The sequence below is a fragment of the Hippoglossus stenolepis genome, chromosome 15 (genome assembly GCF_022539355.2).
Source record: "Hippoglossus stenolepis isolate QCI-W04-F060 chromosome 15, HSTE1.2, whole genome shotgun sequence".
Lineage (NCBI taxonomy): Eukaryota > Metazoa > Chordata > Actinopteri > Pleuronectiformes > Pleuronectidae > Hippoglossus > Hippoglossus stenolepis.
In genome coordinates this window covers 22,761,880-22,783,156 of record NC_061497.1, presented here as the reverse complement: position 1 = coordinate 22,783,156, position 21,277 = coordinate 22,761,880, and the positions used below count along the sequence as shown (strand labels likewise).

The 21,277-nt window shown below is 40.1% G+C and overlaps 1 pseudogene; it reads right to left on the bottom strand.

The window, feature by feature from the left end:
- Positions 1–8,849: 8,849 nt before the first annotated feature.
- On the bottom strand, positions 8,850–19,006 carry LOC118103787 (annotated as a pseudogene).
- Positions 19,007–21,277: the final 2,271 nt, after the last annotated feature.

Sequence of the window (21,277 nt, the reverse complement as noted above, 5' to 3'; positions counted from 1 at the left end):
AAAGATTAAATGAATACTTTTCATCCTGATTGACAATAAAGAAGCAAATCTGATATGAGAGAATCCATTAAGGCCTGAATTGTGTGTTCTTCTTTACAGGATTCGTTCCTCCGCCTATTGGAGGACTCGATGGCGATGGATGGTGTGGCGCCGTATCTCACGGTCTCATCGGTGCTGGTCTCCTGACCTTTCCAGCTCAGGTATCTAATAAAACAACAGCACTGAACAGAAACATTGTTTCTAAACTGACAATAATAATATTATTCATGTTGTGAATGATCTGAACCATTTAGTGGTTTCAAGCTGCAAAGGCTTGATACTCTCTTACCATCTATCTACTACTTCCAGACATCTCTGTCTGTCTGTGTTTTGTATACTCGAGAACCGTTCATCTTATCAGCTTTTCATGTGAATTGTTGAAGGTCCTGTTTAGTGTTGTGTCGAATTTGGAGCAATTTGATACCTTCGATATTAATAATTAGGGGCAGAATTTTTAAGTACTTTAGAATGGGATGTAAGATACAGGTTGTTGGTTTAGAACATGAGATTAGTGTTGGGACCTGGTTTTTGGGAGACCAAAGCTCTGCCTATATGTGCAGTGTTGTGTCTTTTTTCCTTAGGTAGAGATGGTAGAGTCGGTCTTGTCTAAAAATGTATATTTAGAAGCAATGAGTCGTTACTACATAGCTATGGGCACTCAGCATAGCCCTGGAGCCAGCTAATACCGCTCGGGGAAGTCAAGAGTCGCCCCGAGCAGACGACAGGTGCAATATTTATAATAATAGGTAGAACTTCATTGGGAGTGGGGAGTCATGTGGCTAGTGCACAGGCTGGTCCCAGCCTCTAGGCACTGGAATCTGCCAATGATGAGGAGCTCCTAGTTTCTGCCTCTTGACAGTAGCTGGGAAAATCTTCACATTCTGACAGTGTTTGGTTTGGTGTTTTAAAACAAGCCTGAATCGGTTGACAGCTTGTGAGTTTTCAGTATGGCATGCGCTTTCCTATTTGTCCTTCAGACCCTAGTGGCAGCTGATTGAATTTTTTCTAAGGGTATGTCACAGTTTTTTTAAGAAAACAGTGCATTCATGTATGTGTGATGTTTGAAATAAAGCTAATGGAGTTTATGCTGCACATAGTGTTAGGTATGAGAACAAGTCAAAGTAGTGGCTGTACGCTACAGATGTACAGTCTTCTCAAACAGGTATTATCAGACAGGTGCAAGACTGGAACTGCGATGTGACACACACACACACACAACAACCAACTTCAAGATTAAAACCAGCCAGCAACGGCTACTATCAGTCACTATGTGAAGGTCACACATTCTCTCAATGGCTATTCAGCCCAAAGTGCCCTGCCCCCACCCTGTCCAACATACTGTAATTTGTTTAGAGTTCAGTTTCATTGCCATCTTCACAGACACATATTCAAAGAAAAACATAGATTTTTAGTCTAACATAAGCCAAAACCTGAAGCTGCATGTCCCTCCAGACTCAGTCTCTCAGGGGCCATCAACATCACACAGAGGTGTGAAAACCTCCAGGGACACAGGTGGCCTAACTCTATTGGTCACTTGACCCCATGACCTGTGAGGTCACCGGCCAATATAAGGCTGTACTTCCTCTTTCTGTCTCTTTTTCTGCCCTCGCTCTACAATCCTTTCCACAGGAGGGAAGGTGTTCTCTCCAGCTCACATCCTCTTTTTCCATCCAACTCTTCGAGAGGAGCAAAGGTGCAGCTTCCAGCTCATCTCACTCATGAAACCCTCTCATACTCCAAGCTCTACCAACCTCCTAGCAGCGATGATGTCCTGCAGGAAAACTTCAACCAGCAACTGAGCTACAGCTCAACAGAATCACCAAGGCAAGAGCCACAGACTCTGCAAGACAACACAAACTGCGAACTGCACAGCAACTTCCTTTTCCCCCTTTCCACGGACGGGTAAGAACACACCAGCTTAATAATTATACTAGGCTAAGCAAGACTGTTTATTCGATTCGTGATGTTTATAAATTTGATTTGTGGTGTTGTGATATTTTGGTACAAGTTATTGAGAAAGTAATGTTAGTCTGTTATGCTCTTCACAGTCTTTTCGTCAGATCCAATCTACTAACTTTGTCTAATTTGGTACACACAATACACAAAGACACACACACACACACACACACACACACACACACACACAGACACACGATAACTCTTCACTCATTATCTCTACAGGTCGTAAACATTCCAATAGGTGAGTGACTGGTGTTATTCCTCAGTCAGCGACCATCTTGGAAAGCTAACGCCTGACTCACACAGACACACGCACATACCTATCTTTGTTTAGCAATTAGACCGTTAGTAATTTGTGTTTTTATACTTTGTTATATTCATAATAAATGTTTTTCTTCACAAATGTTTTTTTATTAATGTTGCATAAGTGAATTTCATAACCTCTTACACTGTCAAGAACCCCATATCTTTCAACTTTAGCTAACTATCTATATGGTAATTTGGGCTATAGTTATTAATTAATTGTGAATCAGAGTTCCAATGAGTTAGTACTTTTATGAGAGACTTATTCAATAAATTGGCTATCTTTTTCCTCTTCCTTTGAAGGGTGAAGTCTTATAACTTAATCAATTAAAGTTATTATTTAATATTATTAATAAACATTATATTTTATTCAGATAACTAAATTTATTGAATGCCGAAAGGCACACCATTTTATGGTATCACGTTTGATGCATTATGGCACAACATTAGTTTGGTCAGCTGATCAAGGCTGATCAGGAAAGAGAGAAGGGATCGCACTCCTAGGGATCGAGGAATGGGTTCGGGGTGGAGGTGTGACTCTCTGTCAGCTCACAGAGCTGAAGAGAAACCTGGGGTTGTTTTTATTCTCTCTCTTATTAGTTTTGAGTAGTAGGTGCTCTTGCTTGTGGGAGGGCCTTCTTATATGCTTTACCACTGCTCTTCCAGTCTAGGAGATATTCAACACGGCGCTGGAGTGCCACTTCCTTTCTAGTTTTCTTGATACTTGTTTTAACTCATGTGTCTTGGAATTCATAAATTTCACGGAGCTAATTTACTATGTTTCACGATTCTTTAGAGGCGCTATTGAGTCTAATGTTAATCGTAATGAGTCTACAGAGCTATCGACGAGATGGTCAACTTTAGTGGAGCTGGGGTTTTAATGAATTTGTTGTTTATATCGACGGATACGGGTTTAAATGTAATCGGAATTATTTCCTTAAATTTAGCTACAGCATCAGGTAGACATTCAGGAAAATTAGTTTTTTATTAGCGTATATATTCTGATAATGAAAGTTGGTTGGGTTATTAAATTATGGTCTGATAGAATTGATTATGCTCGAGTACTGTTAGATGTTCAATTTTGACACCGTATGATAATACAAAGGTCAAGTGTGGTTACTACAACACTACGCTAAGGCTATCTTTATTATTGTCAACATGAATATTAAAGTCACCAACAATAATAATTTTATCGGCCTTTAGGACTAGGTTTGATAAAAATTCCGTATAAGCCCCAGGAGCACGGTAAACTACAGCAAATATGATTGGCTGTTGGTGTTTCGTTGATTGGTGTGGAAGACTAAGAACAAGACTTTCAAATGAGTTGTAGCTTAGTTTAGGTTTAGGATTAAAAATAGCAGCAACTCCACCTCCTCGGCCGAATTCTCTGGGAACGTGTGAATTTATATGACTGGAGGGGGTAGATTCATTTAGGCTGACATATTCATCAGGATGCAGCCAGGTCTCAGTGACCGTGTGGCTGACACCCAGGAGGAAGGGGCCACACTGGACTTTGAGGGTTTGATACTCTCTTACCATCTATCTACTAATTCCAGACATCTCTGTCCGTCATGTGAATTGTTGAAGGTCCTGTTAAGTGTTGTGTCGAATTTGGAGCAATTTGATACCTTCGATATTAATAAACTTTGACTAAACAGGCGACCGGCGCTTGTAGCAGCAGCTTCTGAGCCTCATCAACAAAAGTGACGTTGTCGATCATGACAACAACAGGTTCAGGGCAACGAACACTGATTCTGCAGTTCAGGTTCTGCACATGGAGTCGAACTTCTCTGAACTTTAAATAAACAGGTGAACAGCTCTTTGAGCAGCAGCAGCAGGTCTTTACTCCAGCTTCTGTGGACTGAGTCCTGCAGCAGATCTTTATTTCCTGTGGCTCAATTACTGCAGGTAATTTTACAGTTTCAGAGAAATCATAACAGGCCAAATAGACAGGTTTAGAACGGACACTGCATTAATATTAATACAATTTAATAAAAGACTTTTTTTTTTTTAAAGTGGGAGATATGTCAATATGTTTTTAATTGTTGTCTTGTTATCTGTCTGTTGTTTATTTCACTGTTTACAGGCACTGATGTGGCAGATAAAGTGGAAAAGGTAACTTTTTCAAACACCAATAATAAATATTCTTCCAAGTCATATTAATAAAATGTTTTTGTCAAACTTCCATTGAAGTACAAACTATGAGCGTTTTATACTCTACATGACATCAAAATATATATTTTTTAAATTCTTCTTATTAAATGTATTTAACATATTTGTATCTCTATTATGACAAAAAACGTCATAGAACGAACTTAAAATACTTACTAAAATATGACACTACTACTAAATATTAATGATTAATCCCTCAATAATAGTTTTTAACAGAACTAAAACCAGACAACACATATAAACACCAAAAACCTATTGTCAACATGAATATTAAAGTCACCAACAATAATAATTTTATCGGTCTTTAGGACTAGGTTTGATAAAAACTCAGGGAATTCTGTTAAAAATTCCGTATAAGCCCCAGGAGCACGGTGAACTACAGCAAATATGATTGGCTGTTGGTGTTTCTTTGATTGGTGTGGAAGACTAAGAACAAGACTTTCAAATGAGTTGTAGCTTAGTTTAGGTTTAGGATGAATTGATAGACTGGAGTTAAAAATAGCAGCAACTCCACCTCCTCGGCCGAATTCTCTGGGAACATGTGAATTTATATGACTGGGGGTTGATTCATTTAGGCTGACACATTCATCAGGATGCAGCCAGGTCTCAGTGAGGGACAATAAATCTATTTTTTGATCTGAGACTAGTTCATTAACTAAAACAGCCTTTGATGACAATGATCTAATGTTTAAAAGACCACATTTAAAAGTCTTTGTTTCCTGAGTTGTTGCAGAGGTTGTGTTAATTTGTATTAGATTTGTTTGTGGAATTCTCCCTCTGTTATTGTTTGATTTAAACAATGTAACGGGACGGGGACAGACACAGTCTCTATGGGTTGTGGTTGTGTGACTGGTCCAGAGGGAGCGCAGAGAAGTGTGTAGCACTGCAGCTCTGCGTCCTGGTCCCACCTCTGGGTTGTCCTTTAATACACTGGGTAATATTCCTAGATAAGAGAGCTGCTCCATCCCAAGTGGGAGGAACGCGTCTCTCCCAACAAGACCAGGTTTCCTCCAAAGAGTTTGCCAATTATCTACAAAGCCCGGAACCGTTTACAGGACAGCACCTGGACAGCCAGCGGGTAAAAGACAACAAGCGGCTCAACATGTCATCACCTGTCGTGTTCGGGAGAGTAACTAGACAAATAGAATATCTATAACATTATACGAAATCCCTGTCGGCCAGACCTCACTGTACGAATATTGTACAGGTTGTGGTTTCTTCTGTCTTCCTCCTCCGGTGTGGTGGAGGGAAGATCTGGTAGTGGGGGGGAGGAGGGTTGAAAGGGAGTGTGACGTGACTCCGGTGAAGAACCAGCTCAGAAACTTCTGTCCCGCTGTTAGCTTCCGGTTAGCTTCTCTGCTAATGGCAACACACCCACAAGTCACCGGAACAGGATATCCGCTGAAACCTTCAAAATAAAACCCTCTGTTGACGAGCTGCGGTGTTAGGTCACAACGGTCATCAGAGTAGAAATACTACTACTATTAGTATTACTACTACTACTACTATTACTACTACTACTACAGTTACTACGACTACTACTACTATTACTACTACTATTATTACTACTACTACTACTACTATTATTACTACTACTACTAGTATTACTACTACTATTACTAGTATTACTACTAGTATTACTACTACTACTATTGTTACTACTACGACTACTACTACTACTACTATTGTTACTACTACAACCACTAATACAACTACTACTACATCTACTACTACTACAACGACTACTACTTCTACCACTAATACTACTACTATTATTACTACTACTATGACTACTACTACTACTACTACTACTGCTACTACTACTACTACTGCTATGCTACTATACTACTGTTACTACTACTACCACTAATACAACTACTACTACATCTACTACTACTACTAACAATAATAATAATAATTAGATCACCTGATCATTACAGGAGGATCTAGAGAAATACTACGACAAACAGGACGTGCAAAAGCATCTATCCTGATATGTTCTTACGCAAGTTGCTTATGACAATGCGACAATTATCAAGGCTAACGTCTTGCCATCTCTCAGTCTGAAGGAGTGTTCAACAAGTTGGACTGGAAAAGTGTTAGTCCAATTATTTAGCAGAGTCTGAGCAGGTGCCATTACCAGGACTGCATTGATGGCTTCAGTTCTCTTGCAGATATCAAATCAGACAAACACCGGTGTAGCAGGCATACAAATGAGATAATGAAATGTGTCGGCCCATGGGTCCCACAGCACATTACATCTAGCTGAGTCCAAGCAGCCTAAAAACGAATTCCTTCACAGTTCCAATGTCATCAGTTTCCGGGCAGATTTCAGTTTTCCCAGGAAGAAGCAAAGCACCGCTCTGATCTGAGTGAGTGTCAGCGAGAGATCAGTGGATCTGCTCATGTCTGATAATGAAAACACACTCAATCACAAAGTGGTTTTACACACGACTACAAAAAAAACTACTGTATAATAATAATAATGAGATTATTAAAGACAGCAGCAAATCAAACATGAGAATTTACTTCATAATAAAACCACCACAATCATTTTCTTGTCATGTGTAAAATGTCTTTGTCATTTTCCTGTTGAGAGTCACAGGTTTGACCAAATAGCTTTTTCCTTGCTGCTCTTACAGGTCAAATCCACATTAGTTTATTCTCTGGGACAATAATGAACATTTGAACTTTCACAGATGTGTTGAACTTTTCTACACGTTGAATCACAAAGAGGCAGAAATCCCAGAGAACATCAGAGACTTTATTAAAAACAGAAGTACAAAGGGAATGAAACAGCAAATCAGCTTAATTGAACATTTATCTATAAAAACCCAACAAGAAGAGAAATTGAGCCTCAACGTTCAGTTTCTACACTGTAAAAATGAAAACTTGAAATTGTGTTACTGCGATTTCTAAATATAATCAACAGAGAATATTTAATGGATTTGTAAACGTATTTGCTTCAACTAACTTTGCTAAGTTAAATTTGTAAAGTTGCTGAAGTTATGTTGGCAAAACACAAAATGGTACGTTTGTGATATGACACGTCTCATGTCTCATCAGGGGAAACGTGACCTAACGTCATAAAGGTGAGTGTTTAGCTTGAATACAGGACAAAAATTCTGGTTCTGCGGCTGTGGCTCAGGAGGTAGACTGGATTGTCCACTAACCAGAGGGGCACAGGTTCGATCCCCAGCTACTCCGGTCCGCATGCCCAAGTGTCCATAAGCAAGACACAGAATGCTAAAACTACCCCTGACAGCTTCGTGGACAATGTGTGTGATTGACGTGTGACAGGAAAAACACTGTATGAGTGAATGTGACTGAGTGAGTACGGTAAAGTGTCCGAGTGGTCAACAAGACGATATCAATGTATTCAAATGTTCATATGGAGAACATCACTGCTCAGGGTGATCAACTTCACGTCTGCATGTGGAGTAAACTGCTTGAATCCTCTGGAGCCTGACGAGCAGGGACACTGGAACTCGCAGCTTTGAGAAAATGTGAAGTTTTTAAACTTACGAAAGATAAGTTCAGTAATTTTGCGCTGTTCGAACCTTTTCATTTTTGCAGTGTAAATGTTAACAAGGCTAAAACAGAAAAGTCCCTTGTCCCTAAAAACTAACAGGAAATATTAACATTTCATATGAGATACTTAAAACATCCCACAACCCTTTGATAATCTCCACTAAAATGAACTTTAAAGGTTAAGAACACAGCAAAGCATGAATATAACCAAACAAACAAACAAAAAGCAACTCTGGATTAATTCATTTCTTGTTCAGGCCAAATTAGAAATAAAATAAAATCAGAATATTTAACTGGAAAACTAATTTTGTACTGATGCTCGTGTTGTGTGTCCGTGTGTGACAACAACTCATTATTGTGTGTAATTTATAAAGTTATTTTAATTCCATTAACATTGATTGTATCACTTGTCCAAATCCCACCAGATTCAACACTGCACTTCCTTGGGCCCTTAACAACACACAGGTCAAGTGTGAAGCTGATAAAATGAACGGTTCTCGAGATACGTGAGTCACATAGCAACAGATTTATGGAATCATGAGACAGATCATATTTCCAGACCCTAAGATGTGGATGTGTGGGTGTCTATATATGTATATTTAAATATAAAACTGTAACTAAGATGATCTATAAATTAACTGCATGTGAACAGTGTTGTGACACTTTCATTGTTTTTTAAAATGTGTTTTACTTCACTCCAGGTAAAGAAAAAGTAATAATCCTCATTTGATTTACCAATATTTAAACAAACATTTATCAGAGGGAAGTTTACATTTCTTATTTTTAACTAAAAGATCAAATTTAATCAACGCCACCATTTAATTTTCATATTTGTCGTTTTTTTAAAAAATTTGTATTATTTGTATTTCAATCAATGTCTGACCCTGAATATCAGTTTATGATTTGAGTGATGAATAATCAATGAGTTCCCAGCGTAAGGGGGAGACTGTGGTGACACTGCTTCTCGTCCATCAACCTGAAGAGAGAAAAAAGAAATTAAAATGAAATGTTCAGTTCCACAAAGCCACATATTTTATGTATTTACAGTATTGAGACCTAATATTTCCATCATTCTCTCAGTGAAATTAAAGTTTACTCAGAAAAAATACACTGATCTTAAATTGATAAGCCCTAAATATTGGGTTTATTAACATTTGAATTGTTGTGTCACTGCTGATATTTGAGTTTGAATTCAACATTTAATCTGTCCTATTAACGTGAAGGTTTCTGATCTGTGCCTTGCTCTCAGCAGATTTTTTTATTTCTAATTAAAACAGAGGTTTTACACATGATCACACATATGTTACTTTGCACTTAGTTTGAGGCAGTTTTGTTTAACAGATGAAGCAACTCACTGTGTTCAGGAGGACGTCTCACTTGGAGAATTAGAACCTCGTTCACCTGATTTCAGCGGCTCTAAGGCACCTGGATCTTTACAGCTGTGAGGTCAGAAACACATCGTTAGTCCATCCTCCTCTGAACAGACACTTTTATTACAAACAACCAACACTGCAGGGAACCGTCCTGAAAACTCTCTTCAGCACGAAATGAACCCTATCTAATCTACAGAGGGTTTACTAGAGTCCTGCACTGGGTCAGGTTCCTGTGGGGAGCCTCATATCCACTGAAATAAAAATGGGCAGAAGTGAACAGCTGTGGCAATTCTGAAGAAATTCCCTCAAGGCCTTCCTGAGATATCGTGTTCACGAGATGGGGACGAACGGATGAACAGCCTGAAAACATAACGCCTCCCTGACTGTCGCCGGTGTGGACCAGTACAAAGTGGACCAGTACAAAGTGGACCAGTACAAAGTGGACCAAAGAGGTGTTGGGGGTGTTTTATAAAACTGGACATGTTCGGATTTTCAGCTGCTGTGCAAACGTGACGTGATGTCCTCATGAAGCACATTAGTATAAAAAGAAAACAGAACAGAAATAGAAGTTTTACTTACCAGGTGAGGTACATTGGGCTGAAATAAGAAGAAAATACAAATGATTTCAGTTATTACAGTAAAAACACAAACTGAATTGTGTCATGTTTTTCTCGAGTGGCGATCCTCCTCAAACGATCGACAACATACTGTCACTTCTTATTGTTTGTGTGCTGGACGCTGTGTGCAGAGCTTTTTATAAACAGTCTGTGGTGCAGAGGGAAGTTAGAAAACTTTGTGTGAACCCTGCAGCTCTTGAAACAGATGTTGGTGTGTGAGGAGCTGAAGTTTGTTTCATGAGGTTTGATCTGAACGAGCATTAATTAGAAAGTCTAAAATCAAAACACCAGAAAAATATTGGACAAAGCTTCTGTGTTGGTCTCTCACCTTTCTTCCTCCTGTACACGATGAGTCCAATGACAGCGCTGACGACAACGAGAGCGACAGCGAGAGCGATGCTGATGATGGTGGTCACGCTGATGGGCTTCTCTGTTGAGCGGAATAAAAAAAAAGCATCACAACCTGAACAGATGAAGCAGGTTGGACGACAAGAATCTCCTGTGAAACCACAATCCTGTCCTGAGACACAACAAACACACACAGACACTAAACGTGTGAGTTTGTCCTGCTGGTGTTTCTACTTTCAGTTTTCTTCTGTACATAATGACTGTATCTGTGCTTATTCACGCTGGTTTGTCTTAAACTTTACTTCCAGTAACTAAATCATTTCATGGACTCATCTTCTACAACAGAGCAGCAGTCGAGTCTTAACAGTGACTATAATGTTCACATGTTGAAATCATAGACTAATGGAAATAAACACAGACGACATGTCTCCACTTCCTCCCACTTTCCACAAATGAAGCTAAAATATCCCGGATACGAACGCGCCATCTTTCACATTTGGACTCTGTGCAGTAGTGAACGGAGGAATGGAGCCACGGTAACGAGGTCCCGCCCATACACATGCTCTGTCAATCATGAGCTGTCAATCATGAGCTGTCAGTCATGAGCTGTCAATCATGACATTTCACCCTGTTTTTATAGCATCAATCAGCGACTGAGACGCTTTGGCTTCACTTTTGAGGAGCCGTCATGTCGTCCATCTTTATTTACAGTCAATGGTTGAAATGGTTATAAACTGCCTGAAGAAATGTCCCTAAATGTCTGTTGTTGCTCGAGGTAAAGAACGAGAGATTTGTTTGTTTTTTCTGCTTCATTAATTCTGTAGAATAAAAGTTTTCATATCAAACATCCACCCTGATCCCAGTGTGTCTGTGAAAGGCTCACATCTGACCCATGATAAATCAGTCTGGCTCTAGTTGAGACCTGCAGAAACACTTCATGGAATAAAATCATACAATCATACAAGTCAATTTAAACATTTATAAATGTGTAAATCTAATTGATCAATGATAATAATAACAGTAATAAAATCCTCAGACACTGTTGCAGACACATTAAAACTCACTTAATTTTTCAGGGTCACATGATGATGAAGGGGGCACATGCACTGGTTTAACACTGATCTAAATGTATTTATATACATTGATGAAAGAAAACTTCTCCTGCTACACATCAGCAAACATGACCTGCAGGACTGTTACTGTAGATGAAATGTGTGTCCCAGCGTCCTCACTGGTTCAAGTCTCACCTCTGTTGGACTCGACGGAGTCTTTGTCCAGTTTGGTGACGATGTCCTCCTTCACACCAGAGATCTGGAACACACAGTCGTACCTCCTCCAGTCTTCAGGGGAGATGGATGAAACCTTCAGGTCAGCGCTCATCTGGAAGGTCCCGTCATGGGTGGGGAGGACCTCTCCGAGGTCCACGTCCTCATGAAGCTCCTCCCCGTCTTTCCTCCAGAACAACATGACGCTGTCGGGAAGAAACCTGTAGCGTGGCAGCTGACTGGAGAGGAGGAGACTTCTGGAGGAGAGAAATCCTGGGAAGCTCTGGGGAGGATAAAGAAAGACAGTTTATGGGTTATTATAATGTATTGCACACTAATAATATCATTCCTGTTTGATTCCATTTATTTTGCATTAGTCATGTGTGTTAATATACGAGACAAGTGAACAAACTGTGAGATGTGAGTGAGAGACAGAGGCTGAAGTGATGCAAAGACACCGGGGTGGACGATATGACGTAAAAGTAATATCACAGTATTTATTGACAGGTTTTATATCACAATATGTATTAAGTAAACTTCCTGTAGTGGACAGGTCCTGATCACTTCTGATTAATGTTGGTATTTTTGTTAAAGTGCAAAGTGAGTGAGTGAGGAGGGAGGACACTCTGTTACTTTGTGCGGCTACCGTGACCTTGACCTTTTGACCTTTGTCCACTAAAATGTTTTCAGTTCATTTGTGAGTCAAAGTGAATGTTTGCACCAAATTTGAGGAAATTCCCTCAAGACATTCTGGAGATATCGCGTTCAGAGCAAAGGGACGGACGAGCTGAGAGCTTGATGCCTGTGACCACTAGGTGTCTCCAGAGAGGAGGCATGAAAAGAGCTGAGAGAGAGAGAGGGAGGAGAAGGAGAGGGAGAGAGAGAGAGAGAGAGAGAGAGAGAGGAGGGAGGAGAGAGAGGGAGAGAGAGAGAGAGAGGGAGGGAGGAGAAGGAGAGGGAGAGGGAGAGAGAGAGAGAGAGAGAGAGAGGGAGGAGGAGAAGGAGAGGGAGAGAGAGAGAGAGAGAGGAGGGAGGAGAAGGAGAGGGAGAGAGAGAGAGAGAGAGAGAGAGAGAGAGGAGGAGGAGAAGGAGAGGGAGAGAGAGAGAGAGAGAGAGAGAGAGAGAGGAGAGAGAGAGAGAGAGAGAGGAGGAGGAGAAGGAGAGGGAGAGAGAGAGAGAGAGAGAGAGAGAGAGAGAGAGAGAGAGAGAGAGAGAGAGAGGAGGAGGAGAAGGAGAGGGAGAGGGAGAGAGAGAGAGAGAGGAGGAGGAGGAGAAGGAGGAGGAGAAGGAAAGGAGACAGAGAGAGAGAGAGAGGAGAAGGAGAGGGAGGAGGAGAAGGAGAGAGAGAGAGAGAGAGGAGGGAGGAGAAGGAGAGGGAGAGGGAGAGAGAGAGAGAGAGGAGGAGGAGAGGAGGAGGAGGAGAAGGAAAGGGAGACAGAGAGAGAGAGAGAGGGAGAAGGAGGAGGAGGAGGAGAAGGAGAGAGAGAGAGAGAGAGGAGAAGGAGGAGGAGGAGGAGAAGGAGAGGGAGAGAGAGAGAGAGGAGGAGGAGAAGGAGAAGGAGGAGGAGGAGAGAGAGAGAGAGAGAGAGAGAGAGAGAGAGAGAGAGAGAGAGAGAGAGAGAGAGAGAGAGAGAGAGAGAGAGGAGGAGAAGGAGAGGGAGAGAGAGAGAGAGAGAGAGAGACAGAGAGAGAGAGAGAGAGAGAGGAGAAGGAGAAGGAGGAGGAGGAGAGAGAGAGAGAGAGAGAGAGAGAGAGAGAGAGAGAGAGAGGAGAAGGAGAGGGAGAGAGAGAGAGAGCTTCTGTGTATTTCTCTCGTTCGCTGCCACAGAGGAAGAAAGAGGAACATTAAGTTGATGGAGGTTCTGTGATGTCACCTGTTCTCAGCAGAGAGCTCCTCCCCTGATCCAGGTACTTCTTCAGCCAGGAAGGACACACCTGGGTGTAGTAGTTCTTATGATGAGAGAGATCAGCTTTATCCTGATCCCACTTCAGTTTGGTGATGACACTCTGTGATGTTGGAGCGATCCACGTCTCTGTCTCCAGGTCCAATGATATGAAGTCTTCTCCATCATAACCATACTGCTGAAAACCTTTAACTTCTCCAGTCTCATCGTCCCATTCACATCCAGACATGTACTGGTAAATGTGAAGACCTGAGAGAGAGACAGAGATCTGAGCTGTTATCACACACACAGACACACAGACACACACAGACACACACACACACACACAGAGAGACACACAGAGACACACACACACACACACAGAGACACACACAGACACACACAGACACACACACACACACACACACGAGAGAGACACAAACACACATACTCACACACACACACACACACAGACATACTCACACACACACACACACACACACACACACACACACACAGACACACACACAAACACACAGAGAGAGACACTCACACACACAAACACACACATTCTCATATAAACACACACACACACACCTCTCTCACACACACAAACACACACATTCTCATATAAACACACACACACACACACACTCACGCACCCAGACACACACCACACACACACACTCTCTCTCACACAATCTCACGCACACAGACACAACACACACACACACACACACACACACACTCACGCACTCAGACACAAACACACTCACACACACACTCTCTCTCACACACAATCTCACGCACACAGACACAAACTCACACACACACACACACACACACACACACAAACACACATACTCACATACACACACACAAACACACATTCACACACAAACTCACAAACAGACACACACTTACACACACACAAACACACACATTCTCATATAAACACACACACACACATTCTCTCACACACACAAACACACTCACGCACACAGACACACACTCTCTGAAGATCAAGGAAAACGTTGAAAAGCCCAAAGAGATACAAGCTGTTCCTGGATCAGCCCCTGATCTGCTCCTGAGTTTCATGAGTTCTTCTCTGACCCACAACACATCCTTCCACAGAGTTTACTGATCACAACTAATTCACAGTTGTTGATCTTTATTATTTTCTGCTGATCAGGTCAGAAGTTAAATGTCTTTTTCAGCTCTACAGTATCTAAATGTCTTCTGGCTTTGACTCTGTGTTTGGGTGAATCTGATCTAAGGTGTAATTCTCTGCTGTGTTTATTACTTTGTGGACACACTGTGGTCAGCACAGGGACGTTCACCTGTTGCTCTGCTGTTTATTTCATATATTTAAGGTTCAAACTTATCATTCTTGTTGATTATGTATTTTTTAAATTAATCAATTACAAGTTTAAACTGAAGAAAATATCAGAAAGTAATGAAAATGTCTGTGACTGTTTTTAATTCATCAGAAAGTACGAGAAGCAACAAACTCTAATATTTAAGAAACATCACAAAACATTTGAGATTTTTACTTGATAAAAAAAATTCTGATCATTTAAAAATCTATTGATCACAAGTTTGATTAATTAGTAAATATTTTGGATCAAATCTAATTAATGAAAATGTTTGTGTGTGTGTGAGGTTGTGTGTTTAAATGTGAGTGTGTGTGTGTGTGTGTTTAAATGTGTGATTGTATGTGTGTTTAAATGTGTGTGTGTGTGTGTTTAAATGTGTGAGTGTGTGTGTTTAAATGTGTGAGTGTGATTGTGTGTGTGTTTATATGTGTGTGTGTGTGTGTGTGTGTGTGTTTAAATGTGTGATTGTGTGTGTGTGTGTGTATATCATTGTATGTGTGTTTATGTGTGTGAGTGAGATTGTATGTGTATGTTTGAGTGTGTGTGTTTGTGAGTGTGAGAGTGTGTGTCTGAATGTGTGTTTTTGTTTGTGTGTGTGAATATGATTGTGTGTGAGTGTGTTAATGTGTATGTGTGATTATGTGTGTGAATGTGTGTGTTTGCGTACGTTTATGTGTGTGTGGGTGTGATTTTGTGTAAATGTGATTGTGTGTGTGTTTATGTGTGTGTGTGATTGTGTGTGCGTGTTTGTGTGAGTGTGCGTGTGATTGTGTGTGCATGTTTATGTGTGAGTGTGATTGTGTGCGTGTGTCTGAATGTGATTGTGTGTGCACGTTTGTGTGAGTGCGATTTTGTGTGTGCGTGATTGTGTGCATGTTTGTGATTGTGTGTGCATGTTTTGATGTGTTAGCGTAATTGTGTCTGTGAGAGAGAGTGTGTGTATGTTTTGGTGTGTGTGTGTCTGTGTGTTTGTGTGTGCTTATGTTTGTGAGTGTGATTGCCTTTGTTTGAGTGTGCGTGTGTGTTTAAATAAGCAAGAGTGATTGTGTGTGTGTGTGTGTGTGTGTATGTTTATGTGTGTGAGTGTGATTGTGTTTGTGTGTGAGTGATTGTGTTTGTGTGTGTGTGTTAATGTGCAAGGGTGATTGTGTGTGTGCTTGTGTGTAGTGTGTGCGTGTTTATGTGTGTGAGTGTGACTGTGTGTGCGCGTTTGTGTGTATGTTTTGGTGTGTGAGTGTGATTGTGTGTGTATGTGTGTGTGTGTGTTGTGTGAGTGTGTCATGTGTGTGAGTGTGTGCATGTGTTTATGTGTGTAGTGAGATTGTATAGTGTGTGAGTGTGTTTATGTGTGTGGGTGTGATTGTGTGTGCGCGTTTGTGTGAGTGTAAGTGTGATTGTGTGCTTTTTTGTGTGTGCGTGATTGTGTGCATGTTTGTGATTGTGTGTGCATGTTTTGGTGTGTTAGCGTAATGTGTCTGTGAGAGAGAGTGTGTGTATGTTTTGGTTTGTGTGTGCTTATGTTTGTGAGTGTGATTGCCTTTGTTTGAGTGTGTGTGTTTTAATAAGCAAGGGTGATTGTGTGTGTGTGTGTGAGATTGTGTGTGTGCGTTTGTTTGAGTGTGTGCGTGTTTATGTGTGTGAGTGTGACTGTGTGTGTATGTGTGTGTGTGTGTTTATGTGTGCGAGTGTAAGTGTGTGCATGTGTGAGAGTGTGAGAGTGTGAGAGAGAGTGTGTGTATGTGTGTGTGTTGTGTTATTATTAGAGAGTGAAATGTAAACAAACCTCCAGTTTGGTTGAAGCGTTCCTTTAAGGTTTCCATGTTGACTTTGAAGAGCTGCTGTCAACCCAAATAAATCTGAGTCTGACTCTCCCAGTACTTTGCATCATTTGCGTTTAACATCCAGTCCTGTTTGGGTTCTGCTTTCTTTGTGTTGCTGTCATAGTAATCGATCTGAACGTCATCAACCAAACCAACAGCCACAAACTCTGGAAAGTTTGGGACTTGAGAGGACGCAGTGTAGAAATACTTCAGAGAGTGAATCCCTGCAAGAAAAATTTCAAGTCATGACTTTAGTTTTCAGACTGTTTTATAAATCACTGAGAGTCAAGAAGACATGAAGCACATTCAAGACAACTTCAGCTGTTGTGAGGTAAACAAACACAAAAACACATTCATAGAGAAAACGTCTGCTCCAGAGTCCAGACTCTCTTTACTTTGAATATTCTGCTACGTCTTAAAAATGGATTCAATCTAACGACTCAAATATTTAATATTAGAAAATAATATTTTCTACTGCAGAGTATTTAATGTGAAGTGAAAACTACTTCAATTTCCAGTTACTCGATGAGACTTTTATTCTTAAAGTCCTTAAATAGTTGGTTTCTCTCTCTTTATATATCAATATATATGTATCCATATATACACATATACATTTATACTGGACCCAGTGAACAAAACAAAGTGGGACATTGTTACAGGAAGGGCTTGACTATTTTTTAAATGTATAGACTCAGAAAATATTTGACAACAATAACAATATGACAACTTGTTCATTAGGTTGTCAACAACATTTCTGATTCAGATCCATCGACTGAAAATAATTCATCTGTACGTTTGGCTCTGATTCCTAAGATGTCAAAGTCAAATACTTATGACAACGACATGTAATTGAGACTTGATGTTTCAATGTTGAACACAAGCTTCATTATAAATAACTATAAATCGGATGTGTCCAAACAGAACTTGAATTAAGAAAATAAAATGTATGTTTGTTTTTTTTAAAGAAGATGTGATAAATGCACTTATTCTTTGTTTATTCTGTAAAAATACACTTGGTGCATGTGAGCAAACATAAAGGCTGATACCTTCATATCTGTGACAGACTCACATCAAGCAGTCCGGCTTCAGTGCAGATGTTATCACATTAGAAAGTATTAACAGACATCTGTCATGTATTCATCATGGAGGCAGCCTCGTCCTGATTCTTTGTCTCCCTGCTTCTTTTCACTGACATCATTTACATTAGAGATGAATTTGTGTTTTGTGTTAGTAACAATGTGTGTTGATTGTATTGGAGGAGGAGGTCACATTGATAACAGATCATTACTTAGTAATATCTCATGTCAGTGATGTTACTCACGGTCTTTATCAGACTAAATGATGTTGAACATTGTCCCAACAAAGCAGGAAGCTGTTTGTCCTCAGCAGCTTCCTGTTACTATGGAAACAGCGCCATCTACTGACTACAATAACAAACTGAAACCTGAGTCGTCGCCTTATTTGTCAGTTTTCACAGTTTAGATGAATAACTGAGGTGTTTGAGTCGCTGGGAGATGAATCATAAATAACTAAAATGATAATTTAAAATATATATATTTACATCAATAACAGTCTTGATTCATATCAACAGACTGAACCTGTTATTTCTTCACAACTTTTTATAAACCAACATGAAACATGAGACACGTCATGAATAAATAAGTCTGAAACAATAAAGTTCATAATGTGCACAAGACAAGAAACTCTTTGTTTCATCGCTGAGTTTAAACGTGGCTTCGTTTTTCACTGTTTCCTGATTCATCGGAGTCTGTTGGACTCTTTCGCTTCAGAATCGCTGCGTCATTTCGTCCAGAACCAGCTCGGACCGTGTCGATCTTAATGGTTCTGACCAGAGTAAGAAGTCAAATAACGGTCAGGATCCAAAGAAAGAAAAGTCCCTGTTCAGTTGATCTTTTCAGAAATAGAATATAATCTTTCCTTCTTCCATGAGATCGATGACATTCACTAACATGAACTTTTAAATCATGTCTTTGAAACGTTACTAAACTTCTCAAATCTGCAACGAAGGAACCAAACATCAAACATTACAATAGACCTCAAATCATTTTAGTGTCTTTTAGAAACATGGAGCATTTTTACTTTCACTTCAAATCGACCAAACACAATCAAATAAAGTAGAAACGTGGACTTTAACTCACGTGCCGTCGCGCTGTGTGCTCCTGCCAGGAGAAGCAGGGACAGTACAGTGAACATGGTGAGCGGTGGTGTATTCCTCTTTGCTGGGCTGAAGGTAGATGAGCTCTTTTCTCCACAGAGAGACGGACTGAGGAGACAAGAGACGAAACCAGGGGAGACGAGGACAAACTGTGGGGCGGGGACATCCTCTGAGCCAATGGGAATTTAGGATCAGCCTGTACGTCACTTAAAACTGGGTGAAACTCAGCCACTGAGGTTGTAGAAGGAAAAGTGAAAGTAACGAACTGCGTAGTGTTATAACTTCACACCCTGTAGAGTCGAATAATATATGTTTAAGATCATTTATACGTAGAGCAACACATTTATAAGATAATGTGTTTATTGTATTATTGTATTTGTAGGATATTGTACTTGTAGGATAATGTATTAGTCAGATATTGTACTTGTATGATAATGTATTTGTAGGATATTGTACTTGTATGATAATGTATTTGTAGGATATTTTACTTGTAGGATAATGTACTTGTATGATAATGTATTTGTAGGATATTGTACTTGTATGATAATGTATTTGTAGGATATTGTACTTGTAGGATAATGTATTTGTAGGATATTGTACTTGTAGGATAATGTATTGGTCAGATATTGTACTTGTATGATAATGTATTGGATATTGTACTTGTAGGATAATGTACTTGTATGATAATGTATTAGTAGGATATTGTACTTGTAGGATAATATATTTTTAAGATCATTTATACGTAGTGCAACACATTTGTAAGATAATCTGTTTATAGGATTATTGTACTTGTAGGATCATGTATTTGTACCAGTGCAGTTTCTGTCTACATCTTTCTACACATTTATTTTTCCAGATTCATACGAGGTCACCATGACCTTTACTTTTGACCTCTGAAATCTAACCAGTTCATCTCAAGTTGAAGAAATTCCCTCCCAGAGGTCAGAGGTCACATTCAAGAGGCCAAAAACATATTTTGTGAGTCCAGGTGAACTTCACCTTTGACCTTTGACCACCAAAACTAATCAGTTCGTCCAGAATCCAAATTTGTACCAAATTTTAAGAAACTCCCTCAAGGAATCCCAGATATATCTCAAGTCATGAGTATGGGACGGACGGACAGACAACCTGAAAACAAGCCCCCCCCCACAGAGGCAAACAACTAACTAACACAGATGAGCCCCATTGTTAAGACAGACAATATAATAACACAAGATAGTGAACGTGAAGCCATATTTTACGTCTGTTTCACTCACAAGATAAATAATAAAACCAAAGCAGAAAGAGAACACAAGCATCAGATCAGACTCAGTTCTGTTGTGTTGCTGAAAACTGCTCAGACGAGAGAAATTTGACTCTTCTGTTGATGTTTGAACAGCTGATGTCGTGTTTCATTTCTGTTTCACTCTCGACTTTCTGTTCACCAAGCACTTTGTAAAATGTCGCATCATTCGTGTTCCACTGAATCGATGTTTGACACCGAGGCTTGGTTGACGAAGGCTCATCCCACACTCGACCATAAGAGTTCACCGAGACAGTTAAACAAATATACTGTGAGGTAGTGATGTCCACTCATTGAGAACCTGGGCTCTGTCCCACTTTAAAGGTCCCAACACACACCTGAGGGTCGTGTGTGAGAGGATGAAAGAAACAACAAAGTTCTCCTGCTCATTCTAAATGTTTTCTCTTCTCCAATCATTTCTTTTAGAGGAACATTGGATCATTACACCAGATTGAGCCTTGAACAGTTGTTTTAGGGAAATAATGTAAGTTTAAAGAGAGACGACTAATCTTAAGTGGCCCAAACCAGACTTGATGTGTTGTTTTATATATACAGTATATTATATGATATTTTGGTTTTGGATAAGGTTTTACTGAAGGTTTAGTTTAAAGGTAGGACTGAAGGTTTTGAGTAAGTCTCCAGAAAATCAATGTAAGTCCATATAATGTCCTCTGAAATCCTGGAGGAGGACAGTGTTTATATGTGTGTGTGTGTGTGTACGGGTTAGATCTCTTGTTCAGTTCTCACAGTGCCACAGCGCCCCCACCAGGCACAAACAGCACATCCCTGTTTCTGGTAAACCCCATGACTGTTTGCTTTTCTTTGGTTATATGACGCTGAGTCTTGATGCTTGATCTGAGGGCGGATCACACTGATGGTTTCATTTGTCTCTTTCAGGACACTGAGGCTTCTTGTCCTCCTCGTTTGTCCACATTCCTCTGGTGTCCAACAGAATACTTCCTGCACAAACACAATCAAAGGTAAACAGTGATCAAACTTTGTCATGTAACACACACACACACACACACACACACACACACACACACACACACACACACACACACACACACACACACACACACACACACACACACACACGTGGACATTCACTTAAAAATGACAAGACACTGCAT